This window comes from Poecile atricapillus, chromosome 9 (genome assembly GCF_030490865.1).
Source record: "Poecile atricapillus isolate bPoeAtr1 chromosome 9, bPoeAtr1.hap1, whole genome shotgun sequence".
In the NCBI taxonomy this organism is placed as follows: Eukaryota; Metazoa; Chordata; class Aves; order Passeriformes; family Paridae; genus Poecile; species Poecile atricapillus.
The window spans coordinates 10,061,001-10,070,320 of NC_081257.1; positions in this window are offsets into that span (position 1 = coordinate 10,061,001).

Sequence of the window (9,320 nt, forward strand, 5' to 3'; positions counted from 1 at the left end):
GAGCTGAGGGGGCAGCTTTGACAGCCAGTGCATCATCACGCTGCGCGAGTGTGCATCAGCAGGGACCTGCTCCAGGTGGAAGGTGCTGCAGACAGGATGTAAACAGGGCTGTAGGCAAGCCACCGTCTCCAGGGCTTGGTATTCACTGCGAGGTCTGGCAGATTCATTCCTCCATGCAGGCAACAGCAATTCCCACTCCCTGGCTGCTTTTGCTAATGGAGCTAGCCCTGAGCGAGGGCTGCAGCACGTGGGATGCTCATCTTCAGCCATCTTTCCTGGGGACTCAGGCTGTCACTGTCCCCTGCGGGGGCTGCCATCAGCCCGGGGGGACAAGGCAGCATCTTGTCACCGGTACCTGCTGCGGTGCCTTCCTTAATGACGAGCTCCGCTTGTCTGTCCCCTCAATTAACTCTGCTGTGCCGGCTCATTAGGCTGCGCACGCTGAGAAACGCTGCAGCAAAAAGGAATGCTGCAGTCTGACAGGCGCGCAGTGCCCGCTCCGAGATGCACAGGGGAGCTCTGTGCGTGTGTATCTATCTCCCCGCAGGTGCACTGGCCGCTGCTCACACACATGTGCTGGCACACTCACCCGTGTGTGCCTGGACACTCACACGCTGCCGAGCCCGTGTGTTCCAGCAGCACCCGCTCCTCCCGCTGCCCGCCGCAAATGAAGGCAATGGAAACTTCTGCAGAGAAAGTGCGTGGAGCTGCTGTCCCTGTTTGCCAGCTCCCATGGCAGCTATGGCCACCCCGAGCCGAGGGGCTGGCGGTGGGGCTCACGGATGCTGCCTCGGGCGGCTCGCTGCCCCCGCTCCGGCCGGAGGACGTGCGGGCACAGCGGCCACGTCTCGCACATCGGCCCTGCCCGCGGGCTCTTGGCCTCGGGCCGGGAGGGCAGCAGGTGACGGAAAGCGAGCCCCGGCCTGGAAGGGGATGAAAGGCGGCTCGCAGCTGCGGACACCCGACGCCACCTGCCCGGGCTCGCGGGAAGGATCCGGGATGTCCTTGTCCCACGGGCAGATCGCCATCCGGCGGAGGCGGAGAGGGCTCTCCGAACGCTGCGTGCCCGCCAGCTCCTGGGGCCACAGATGAGCTGGGGCCGGGAATCCCAGAGCCGCCACGTCCTAACCCATGAAACGGGGACAGGAAACCCGCACCTCGCCTCAGTTTGCCCCCTGCCAAACGCCTCCCCTCCCTGATGTTTCCCCTGGGGAAGACAAGTGGATGCCTGGGCCGTGGGAGGAGGGGGGAGGTCTGTGCAGACAGCCCTCAGTTGGGACGTACCCTGCTCCCTCCCTGCAGCTGAGCACCAGGGTGGTTTTCTGAGAGCAGATATGCCCCAAGCCCCCTGCTCACCGGCGGGGCCATCTTCATCGCCAAGGGGGTAAAGCCCGAGATCTAGGGAAGGCTGAGGAATTTCTGCCCTGGCCACCTGGGACTCACCCCCGTCCTGCTCCGGCAGCCCTTTCCCCTCCGTCAGCGCCTGCCATGTGTGTCCCGCTGCCGCCGCCTCCTCCTGCCTAATCCCCCGCTCCATAAATCACACACACCCCCGCCCCGAGCTGTCCCGCGGGTCTGGGGTCTGCCAGCTTGTTTGAAGTAGCCAAGGCATCCTCTGAATGAGTTGCCCCCAGCCCGCCTCGGAGGCCCCCCCCCCCCCCCATCAGCTGAAGCAGCGCTATCTGGTGCACCCTGTGTCGGTGAATCCCCAGTTCAGTAGCAGCAGCTGCTCTGTCACCTCCCTGTTTCTCACACCTCCATCCCAGGGCGCCAGTAAATCCCCTGACCCACAGCTGCCCTGGAAATTTTTTCCTACTGTCTGTCTCCTGCCTTCTCAACAAGTTCGACTCCACGGTCTGCACTGCTGCCTGCGTCCTCCCTCTCAGCGCCCGCCCTGAGCCCTGCAGGACGCCCAAGGATCGGTCCTGCCTGGGAGTCCTGGCTCCGGCATCCCGCTGCCGGGGCACCATCTGCGGAGGGGAGCCCGTGGCTGGTCATTACCCCCACGCCGAGACATCCTGCTGCAACATTCCCGTGCTTGAGGGGGAGAGGAAAGGGGGCGGGAAGAAATAGTAAGCCAGTTTTGAAGTCTGTCACCTTCCTGCAAAGCTGGACGAGTCTTAAGATAGCAATCCTGGGAGCTGGGAAATGTATTTTCTCTGAATTTGTGGCAGGCTTGTAGCTCAGGTGAATGCTCCCGGCTCTGGGTGATTCATCCCAATTTAATTTCCCAGCTGGTTTAGGCACCGCTCGGTGCCTCTCAGTCCCTGACAGCATCTCCCCAAGACATCGAAGCCCCGGGATGTTTTTCTCCTCCATCCGTTCTTTGGTTGGAGCGGGATATTAGGTAAATCACATCCTTCCTTTGCCACGGCCGCCCACCTCCCTCCCACGCTCCAGCCTGGAGCTGCCGGGCTGCCCGCGGCTGCTTTGATCCCTGCCCTGCGGGGTCACCTCCCCGTGGGGTGCCTGGACATCCCGCCCCCGGTTGATGGGCATCCCTGGCTATGTCCCAGCTCTCTGGGGAACAACCGGGACAGATGGATCTATATCTGGCCCCCTCACTGAATGTTGTGTCACACCAAGTCCTGAGCACGCTCTGCCTTCAAACTTTGCTGCCTCCCAGGCGTGCTCTCAGCACCCTGGGGGCAAAGCCCCGAACCCCAGCCTGAGCAAATGGGGCCTTCTAGGGCAGGACCCCTCCCAAAAGGTGGTGGGGAGCACCTGCATTTCCCTGCAGTGGCGTTTCCAGCCTGGCCTGGCACTAACCTTCGGTGCAGCAGCAGCTCCCCCCACCCACCCTCCCTGGTGGGTTGCATATTTTTAGCTGACAAAGACAAGGGGAAAAAAAAAAAGAGAGAGAGAGAGAGAGAAAAGAGAAACAAAGAAGAAAAAGGCTCCTTTTTTGTGGGGTTTTGAAAAAAATGGAAATTACCCTGCAGAGGAGGGGAGAAGGGCCAGGGGGTTTCAAAGCATCTTCTTCTCCCTGGAAGTGATATGTAGAAGATGCTCCAGGCCATGAGGCCTTTAGTGGCTTTGAAGTTCAGGCAGCAGCTGGGGAGGGCTGTGGTGAAGGGCAAGGCAGGGAGACAGCTTCCCACAAGGCACGTGCCAGCATCGGCGTCGGCATCAGCTGCCTGAGCCTCCTTTGACCCTCAGCTGGAGCCTGACCTTGGAGGGGTGGCAGCCCCCCGCCCCCCGCAGGGAGCCAGCCCTGGGGCGATGGAGCTGTGGAAGTGCCGGGAAGCTGTCCCGGGTGCAGGGAGTGGTGAGGTTCAGATCCTGCAGCCCCTTCTTGTTGTGCCTGCCAGTTACCACGGCGACCCGGGAGCAGGAGCATCATTTCCACGGGATGTTGCTGAGAAAGGGAGAGGCAGGTTGTCCTTCCGAGAGAGGAGTGGGGAGTCAGGATGGGGCTCTCCCAATTCCTTCAGTCTCCATAGAGAACCCTCTTACCAGAATTCCCACCACAAACCCAGTCTGGGTTGGGCTGACCATCCTTCCTCCACCCCTGAGGGATGCTGGTTGGGCCATGCCAGGCTGTGGCCATCCATCTGTCCTTGCTGGAATGAGGCAGCCACCACTGGACACATCCCAGTGAAGGATCTTGGAGCTGAGCGATCACTGAGTCATGCAGCCAAAAATCGTCTCCAACTGCCTGGTGCTCTTTTATCCCTGTGAGCTGATGCAGTTCCCGGGCCAATATCTTTGGGAGGACCCACGTGCATGGACGTGTCCCAGTTTCTTCCAGCCCTTGAGCCATTCCAGCTGCCTCCATTCTGTCCTTTCCAGCTCCTCTGTGCACACCAATGCCCACAGCTGTACCACTGACCCACTTACATGGCACACCAGCACGTCAGGGCTGTGCCACAGAGCTGCTGGCCCCCACTCTCTGCCCACATTTCTTTCCCATGTCATGAAAACCTTTGGACACCTCAGAAAATTAGGAAGTTCTCTTAAAACTATTGAGTTATTCAGTTGTCTTTCTCATGCAGACAACACTGGGCATCTCCCTATGTTTGTGGGGGCTGGAAATGGCTCCAGGTAGCAGTGAAGCACAGTCAGAGACTCTGGATGCTGACTTATGCAGCCCTTAACTTGAAGATAATGCTCCTCCTGGCCCAGTGGCTTGGCTCCTGGTGCCACCTCCTGCATGGCCACTGCAGCCATGGGACAGTGGTCCCAGTCATGACCCCAGCCTCTCCTTAAAATAAGGAAAAGGGTCTTGTAGCCCTCCAAAAACTGGTATTCATAAGTTTGGTGTGCATGGGGATGTGTTGGAGGGGACACAGCCAGATGGTGACACATCCCTGGCATCCTGTGCACACCCTGTGCCCCAGTGCCCTTCTACACCAGCCTCCCTGGCACAGGGAACTGCATGGGGTGCCCAGAGCACCCCATGGCAAAGTGGGGGGTGTTGGGACTGCCTCCCTGGGACCCAGAACTACCAGTCACGGTCTGTTTTCCATCCACACAGCTCCTGCCCATTTCCATGGGGGGTGACACAGATGTGGTCCCACACCATGGTTTGCTCCCATGTGCATGTGAGCCAGAGGGCACCAGGAATTCAGTCACAGCCAGACATGGGCACCATGATGCTCCTGCTGCTGCAGAGCCTGGAGCTGTGCTTGTGGGGCCAGGCTGAAGGATGGGTGAGGTGGGGCTGGCTTCACCCAAAGGCAGGTGATGACTTCTTTCTCTGGAGCATGGAGAGCCACAGGGATGGAGGACCTTAGCACTGCCAACCAGACTGCAGCTAGGAGTGGCCATCCCACTTGTCCCTCTGGCTTAGGAGCTGTCATGGGGGCAGAGCAGGATGGGTATCCATGGTTAGGCTTGGTGCAGGCAGCACCAGCCATCCTCTGCCCACGGTTCTGGGCAGGGTTTGTGTGTCAGCACTGTCATCCCAGGCATCCTGGATTGCAGCTGGGAAGTGAAAAGCCTCAGTCCCGGGGGCAGTGCTTACTGCAGCAGTTCCCATTTCAGGAGTCTCAGTCTCTCCCAGCCCCATGCCCACCAGTACATCATACTGCAGACACTACCAGGGCACTCATCTCCCCTCCCACACGATCTCCTGTGGTGCCTGGGGACCCCCAGCAGGACGTGACCCTGCCTTTCTCGGCTGCTATCGACCGCCAAGTGCTCACTGCCATCGGCAGGAGCTGCTCTTCAAACGCCTTTGCCGTCGGCACTGGGCAGGACATCGATCCACCTTCCATGTCCTCACTGCACCCCTTTCCCGGCAGAGCTCCAGCCGGGCTGCTCCCTGCCCAAGAAACTGCTTTTCCCAGTGCTTGTCATATTCACGGCCCCCCAGGCCCCTGTCCTGCAGCCCTGCTGCCAGCTGATGCTATCCTCCTGCTTCAGTTTCCCCACCAGCAGAGCTCGGTGACCCTGTGGGCAGCCCCACCTCAGTGCCCGGGCTGGGGCCAGCTCTGCCAGGTGCAGGGCACACCTGGATGGCCAAACCTGCTCTGCCAGGGGATAACAGGCTCAGTTTCCCCCCATGGCACCCTCGACACACCCACTGGGTGCCTCTGTTTGACCTCTCCCCTCCCCGGGACCTCACTCTGCCTCTCTGCTGCTGCCAGGGGTCCCACTGGGGCACCCGCTCCAGCACAGCCCCCCGCTGGTTTTCCCAGCTCGTCACGGTGCAAGGCGGAGGAGATGACATCCCCGCTCCTGCCAAGACAAACACGGCGCCTTCCAAACACGCAGGGCTTGGCAAGCCCACGCCTCGGCCATCGATCACCGAGCCTGCCGTGCTCCAGCCCACGACAGCCCATCCATGGAGCAGAGCAGGGGAGAAAGAGCAGGGGGTTTGGGGGGGTCCCAGCAAACCCCCCACGCCTCTCCCAGCACTGCCGGCTGAAGGGTGGAGAATCCACATTCGTACCCCTGCCTGGGCCCGGGGGTTTGCCCTGGGCTCCTCGCGCCCACAGGGTGCTGGGCAATACCAGAGGCTCGGTCCCCACCCCTGGGCACGCAGAGAGTGCTCGGGACAGGGACAGCTCGTCCCTGGGGTGGCTGTGCCGGAGGGTGCCCTGCAGCTGCTGGCTTAGCCCCAGGCAGAAAGTTGGCCAGAGCCAGCTCCAGGCTCTTACAATAATAAACCGCGCTCAGGCAAGCATTTGTCACTGGGCTGGAGCGGGAAAGGACCAGATATCCCAAACATCTGGGGGAGGGAGCGTGGGAGGCAGAGGGCAATCAGGGAGGTCCTGGAGGGGCCGGAGAGGGTCTGTCCTCTCCACAGTGTCCTAAGATGGTGGCAGCAGAGCGTGGCACCACCACGTCAACCCTTCCAGAAGGCGCAGTTCAGCCTGGAGGGGCAAATCCCTGCATCCCATCCCCTACAACAGTTCGTGAGCTGGGAGCTGCTAAGGCTTCCGTGCGAAGCTGGTGTCTCTGAGAGCTGCAGCGGGGGGGTACAGGCAGCTGGTGGGGAGTGGGGCATGGAGGCTGTTCCTGTGGCATTGCCAGGCTGGGGGAGACTGGAAGCGGAGTCTGTGGCACGGCTGCCTCCAGGCACCGAGGTGTACGCATCTCAGGAGCCATCCTGGAGGGAATCCCAGGGCCACTGTGCCCTCCTGCCTCCTTTACTGGCCCACATCTGCAGGAGACATCTGCAGCTGGAGCTATTCCGGGGGCTGGGGCACTCCCCAGCATTGCTTCCTGCAGTGGGGTGGGAAAGGCACAGGGCTGTGATGGGTCGGGGGAGGTCCACCCCTTCACCTCTCACCCCTCTGCCTCCCTTCCAGCCTTCACACCATCCCTACCCTGCGGCACAGCTCCTCTCTTCCCCAATCCTGCATCCACCATTCCCTGCAACCCCCTGCCTGTATCCCCCAGACCCTGCATCCCCTTGCCTTCCCCAGCCCCAGCTCCCAGCTCTCCCGCGCTGCCCACAGGGTGTGTGCCCAGGATGGTGCCAGGCTGCGGGCACCCTGGGGACCTGGGTGACCTCCCTGGCTGCCCTGGGGACACTGGCAGCACGGGGGGCGCTGCTGGCAGTCCAACCTGCGGCGGGCAGATGCCCTTTCCTGCTGCTGCGGGACGAGGAGCGGGGCAGCAGAGGGTTAAGCAGCGTCTGGCGGCGGGAAGGGGACCGGGAGGAGGGGGGAGATGGAGGTGTTTGTTTAATAGCTGGAGACAAGCTATGCAGCTGTGCAGGTCGGACGGGCCCTGCAGCCCCCGGCCCCACCACCCCCTCCCCGGCCATGCCCGGACAGGCAGGCAGGAAGGCAGAGCAGGCAGCAGGCAGGAGGGCAGGCAGGCTGGCACGGGGCTGGCAGCTGGGGAGCCTCAGCAGGGTTATAAAAAGCAGGAATGCTTCCCCCGGAGCAGCGCACTGCAGGCGATGCCTGCCAGCCCGGCAGGGGATGGCGGCACCGCCCGGGAGGTGACACCGAGGGCACCCGGGGTTTTGGGGGACGCTTTGGTACTGGGGCACGACCCAAAGGGCTGAGCAGGTCCTCGCAGGCTCCCTGGGGTGGGTGGCAGTGAGCTGGTCCCCAGGCTGACTCAGAGGGGCCACCAAATCTGGTCCAGGCATCTCCGCACTGCTGTGCCAGCAGCACTGCCCAGCTCCCTCCTGGCATCATGGGACGCCCTGGGGACACCCACCCTAGAGCTCGCTGGCATCCCCAGGCTGGGGAGGGTGACACAGGGACCCCTGGCCCCCAGGAGGAGGCGTGAGACGACAGGCAGGTGGGGGACAGATGGCCAGAGCATGAAGCTGGCACGGGCTGAGCCGAGGCATCCGAGAGCTGCCAGGGGCCTCTGGCACTGCCATGCAGCAGGGCCAGGAAGATAAGGGGACAGGCTGGGAATGGGGGAATGGGCACAGAAACAGGCATGAGGACAGGATAAGGATGAGAATGGAAATTGGGACAGGAAAAGGGATGGGAATGCAGACAGCATTGGGGATGGGGACAGGAATGGACATAGGAATGAGGACAGGAATCATGGTGAGGACAGCAAAAGGGACAGAGATGGGAATGAGGACAGAAAAAGGGACACAAATGAGAGGTATAGGTATATAGGACATGTATAGGGATGAGAATGGGGTGGATATGGAAATAGAGATGGGGATGGGGATAGGAACTGGGACAGGAACAGGAATGAAGACAGGAATAGGGTGCTGGGTAGGTGGCTAGTATCCACCCCAGGCCTGGGGCAGGGGCTGAGGAGGCAAAAAGCAGCTTGCAGGAGCTGCAATAGGCAGGCAGTCACCCTCAACCATGGCATGGATGTGGCCATGTCAGCACTTCCCATCTCTGCTGTTGGGGGAAGAGCCCATGGAGTGGGGAAGGGTCCAAGGGTCAATGCACGAACAGAGGATGCAGTGACCCACCCCTCAGAGAGGCTTGGAAGTGTAAAGAGGCTGGGGGCCAATTAACCTCACTGGCTAATTAGGACAGGAAGCCACAGGCTTAAACTGCAGCAGGGGAGAAGGAAGTTAGGGGAAGGCTGATTTATAACTATGGGGACTTGGGAGAGTTAATGGCTCAGTTCTGGGTTAATGATACACTGGGAGGTCCAGGACCCTTTCCGTGCCAGCAAGCCACGGATCATGGGGACGAGTGGGGATGGTGGGGACCCAGCTGCTCCTTTGTGGGTCTCCAGGACACCCACACCTGTTCTGGGGGAAGGGCTGAGTGCTCCCTCTCCTGCCTGGCATCCCCCCAATGCAGCTTGAGGGAGCACCTGCAGCCCCCCAGCATCCAGCAGGTAGTGGAGGGGGGCTGAGAGCAGCCTCCGGCTGTGGCTGCCCCACTTTAATTCGTTGCCAAATGTGTGTCACCACCCCCAGAACTGAAACAGGAGGCTGCACTGGAACCCAGTGGCCCTGGAGTGCCTGGGGGGGCCGGGTGCCCTGCCATCAGCACAGCCCGGTGTGCTGAGGCGCCAACACAGGGGACAAGGTGCCCCAAAGCATCACCCAGCTCACCAGCTGCTAGGAGAGAAAGTGAGACTGGAAATTCAGGACAGCCTTTGTGTTTGGACCAGATCACGAGAGACTGGGGCTCTGAGGGGAAAATAAAACCTCTCCTTAGAAATTCTTTTATCCCAGGGAGCTCCCGCGTATCGTGTTTCGGGCCATTTATTTGTGCTGCTGACTGAGGCCGTTGCTGCTGCCCTCCCTCACACAGAGTGGCTGGTGATGAGAATCCGGCGACAAACTCCTCATTTTTCAGAGGAAGACAGAGGAGATGTGTGAGGGTGAAGGACGGCGCCAGCTTATTTCTGTGGAGCCACCCCTGGAAAAAGAAGAGGCAGCAGGGGGCAGATCACAGTGGGGATGGGGGCAGACACCCTCT